The following is a 4,289-nucleotide window of genomic DNA, read 5'->3' on the forward strand; positions in this document are numbered from 1 at the left end:
AATTATAGGTGTTCCCATAGGGTTCACCTATGTAATTCACCTCTGCCATTGCAGGGTTCTCAGGATCATAAGCTTCTTCTTCAGAAGATGCTTCTTTAGTACTGTTGGATGCATTTTGCCATCCATTCAGACTCTGAGAGATCATGTTGACTTGCTGAGTCAACATTTTATTTTGAGCCAATATGGCATTCAGAGCATCAATTTCATGAACTCCCTTCCTTTGAGGCGTCCCATTACTCACAAGATTCCTCTCAGAAGTGTACATGAATTGGTTATTTGCAACCATGTCAATGAGTTCTTGAGCTTCTGCAGGCGTTTTCTTTAGGTAAATGGATCCACCTGCAGAATGGTCCAATGACATCTTAGAGAACTCAGATAGACCATAATAGAATATATCCAAAATGGTCCACTCTGAAAGCATGTCAGAAGGACACCTTTTGGTCATCTGCTTGTATCTTTCCCAAGCTTCATAGAATGATTCACCATCTTTTTGTTTGAAGGTCTGAACATCCACTCTGAGCTTGCTCAGCTTTTGAAGAGGAAAGAACTTAGCCAAGAAGGCCGTGACCAGCTTATCCCAAGAGTCCAGGCTATCTTTAGGTTGTGAGTCCAACCATGTTCTAGCTCTGTCTCTTACAGCAAAAGGGAAAAGCATGAGCCTGTAGACTTCAGGATCTACTCCATTAGTCTTAATAGTCTCACAGATCTACAAGAACTCAGTTAAAAACTGATAGGGATCTTCTGATGGAAGTCCATGAAACTTGCAGTTCTGTTGTATTAGAGCAACTAGTTAAGGTTTCAGCTCAAAATTGTTTGCTCCAATGGCAGGGATTGAGATGCTTCTTCCATCAAATTTGGAAGTAGGTGTAGTATAATCACCAAGCATCCTCCTTGCGCCTCCACCATTGTTGTTGGGTTCGGCCATGTCTCTCTATTTTTTGAGATTTTCTGTAAGGTTTTCTCTGGATTGTTGTGCTTTAGCTTCTCTTAGCTTCTTCTTTAGAGTCCTTTCAGGTTCAGGATCTGCTTCAACAAGAATGTCCTTGTCCTTGCTCCTGCTCATATGAAAAAGAAGAAAACAGAAAAGAAGAGGAATCCTCTATGTCACAGTATAGAGATTCCTTTATGTGAGTAGAAGAAGAAAATAATAAAAGAATGATGAGAAAAATTCGAACACAGAGGAGAAGAGAGGGTTCGAATTTTTAGATGAAGAGAAGTGTTAGTAATTAAATAGATAAATAGAAAGAGATGAGAGAGAGAGAGAATTTCGAAAATTGTTTTTGAAAAAGTGATTTTCGAAAATTAAGAGAAGAAATAAAATTAAAATTAAAATTTGAAACAATTAGTTAATTAAAAGAATTTTGAAAAAGAGTGAGGAATTTTCAAAAATGAGAGAGAAAAGTAGTTAGGTGATTTTGAAAAAGATAAGAAATAAACAAAAAGTCAATTAGTTAGTTGAAAAAGATTTGAAAATCAATTTTAAAAAGGTAAGAAGTTAGAAAAAATTTTTGAAATCAATTTTGAAAAAGATATGATTGAAAAAGATATTTTGGAAAAGATTTGATTTTTAAAATTAAAATTGATTACTTGACTAACAAGAAACTAAAAGATATAATTCTAGAATTTAAAGATTGAACCTTTCTTAACAAGAAAGTAACAAACTTCAAAATTTTGAATCAATCACATTAATTGTTAGTGAAGTTTTTGAAAATCATGAAATAAAGATAAGAAAAAGATTTTGAAAATCAATTTTAAAAATTTTCGAAAATAATAATGAAAAAATAAAAAAGATTTGATTTTTGAAAAAGTTTTGAAAAGATAGGATTTTTAAAATTGAAATCTTGACTTGACTAACAAGAAACAACTTATTTTAAAAATTTTGACTAAGTCAACCCAAAGATTTTGAAATTTATGAGAGAAATAAGGAAAATATATTTTTTTATTTTTGAATTTTTAATGATGAAAGAGAAAAACACAAATATGACCCAAAACATAAAAATTATGGATCAAAACACATGATGCATGCAAGAACACTATGAATGTCAAGATGAACACCAAGAACACTTTGAAGATCAAGACGAACATCAAGACTTATTTTTGAAAATTTTCAAGAAAAGAAAAACATGCAAGACACCAAACTTAGAAATTTACAATGCTTAGACACTATGAATGCAAAAATGCAAATGAAAAATAACAAAAGACACAAAACAAGAAAATTAAAGATCAAACAAGAAGACTTGTCAAGAACAACTTGAAGATCATGAAGAACACATGCATGAATTTTTTTCGAAAAATGCATAAATTTTGGAAACATGCAATTGACACCAAACTTAAAAATTGACACTAGACTCAAACAAGAAACACAAAATATTTTTTATTTTTATGATTTTATTAAATTTTTTTATTTTTCAAAAATATTTTTCTTTTGGAAAAACAAAAACAAAGAAAAATTTTTTTGAAAGATTTTTGAAAAATTTTTTTGAAAAGAAAATTACCTAATCTGAGCAACAAGATAAACCATTAGTTGTCCAAACTCAAACAATCCCCAGTAACGGCGCCAAAAACTTGGTGTCCGTAAATTGTGATCATCAACAATGGCGCAAATAGACTTGGAGCTCTCAAATGTGAATCACACTTTGTCACAACTTCGCACAACTAACCAGCAAGTGCACTGAGTCGTCCAAGTAATACCTTACGTGAGTAAGGGTCGATCCCATGGAGATTGTTGGTATGAAGCAAGCTATGGTCATCTTGTAAATCTCAGTTAGGCAGATTCTAATGGTTATAATGGTTTTCGAATATAAAGATAAATAAAGCATAAAATAAAGATAGAGATACTTATGTAATTCATTGGTGGGAATTTCAGATAAGAGCATGAAGATGCTGTGCTCCTTTTGAATCTCCGCTTTCCTACTGCCTTCCTCTAATCATTCTTACTCCTTTCTATGGCAAGCTGTATGTAGGGCATCACCATTGTCAATGGCTACTTCCCATCTTCTCAGTGAAAATGGTCCAAATGCTCTGTCACAGCACGGCTAATCATCTGTCAGTTCTCGATCATGTCAGAATAGAATCCATTGATTCTTTGCGTCTGTCACTACGCCTAATAATCGTGAGTTTGAAGCTCGTCACAGTCATTCAATCCCTGAATCCTACTCGGAATACCACAGACAAGGTTTAGACTTTCCGCATCCTCAGGAATGGCCACCAAAGGGGTTCTAGCTTATACCACGAAGATTCTGATTAAGGAATCCAAGAGATACACGCTCGGTCTAAGGTAAAACGGAAGTGGTTGTCAAGCACGTGTTCATAAGGATGGACGATGATGAGTGTCACGGATCATCACATCCATCAGGTTGAAGTGCAGCGAATATCTTAGAATAAGACTAAGCCTGAATCGAATAGAAGAACAATAGTAATTGAATTAATTCTCGAGGTACAGCAGAGCTCCACACCTTAATCTATGGTGTGTAGAAACTCCACTGTTGAAAATACATAAGTGATCAAGGTTCAGGCATGGCTGAATGGCCAGCCCCCCCAATATCTAAGAACTAAACGTTCAAAGATAGATACCAAGATGTCTAATGCAATAGTAAAATGTCCTATTTATACTAGACTAGTTACTAGACTTTACAGAAATAAGTCTAAATGCAGAAATTCACTTCCGGGGCCCACTTTGGTGTGTGCTTGGGCTGAGCTTGAGCTTTACATGTGCAGAGACTTCTTTTGGAGTTAAACGCCAAGTTGTAACATGTTTTTAGCGTTTAACTCTGGTTTGTGACGTGTTTCTGGCGTTTTACTCCAGAATGCAGCATGGAACTGTCGTTGAGCGCCAGTTTGCATCATCTAATTTCGAACAAAGTATGGACCATTATATATTGCTGGAAAGCCATAGATGTCTACTTTCCAACGCAGTTGAGAGCGCGCCATTTGGAATTCTGTAGCTCCAGAAAATCTATTTCGAGTGCAGAAATGTCAGAATCCAACAACATTAGCAGTCTGATGAGCGGATAATTTATACGCTTTTTGGCATTGTTTTTATATAGTTTTTAGTAAGTTTGAGCTACTTTTAGGGATGTTTTCATTAGTTTTTATGTTAAATTCATATTTCTGGACTTTACTATGAGTTCGTGTGTTTTTCTGTGATTTCAGGTAAATTCTGGCTGAAATTGAGGGACTTGAGCAAAACTCTGAAAAAGGCTGACAAAAGGACTGCTGATGCTGTTGGAATCTGACCTCCCTGCACTCGAAATGGATTTTCTGGAGCTACAGAACTCCAATTGGCGCGC

At 34.9% G+C, this 4,289-nt stretch overlaps 1 non-coding gene across 1 annotated transcript; it reads left to right on the plus strand.

Moving 5' to 3' along the window:
- Positions 1 to 419: 419 nt before the first annotated feature.
- Positions 420 to 523, plus strand: LOC127741779 (small nucleolar RNA R71). The gene has a single exon (XR_008002984.1). It is a non-coding gene; the product is annotated as a small nucleolar RNA R71 (small nucleolar RNA).
- Positions 524 to 4,289: the final 3,766 nt, after the last annotated feature.

The sequence above is a fragment of the Arachis duranensis genome, chromosome 9 (genome assembly GCF_000817695.3).
Source record: "Arachis duranensis cultivar V14167 chromosome 9, aradu.V14167.gnm2.J7QH, whole genome shotgun sequence".
Lineage (NCBI taxonomy): Eukaryota > Viridiplantae > Streptophyta > Magnoliopsida > Fabales > Fabaceae > Arachis > Arachis duranensis.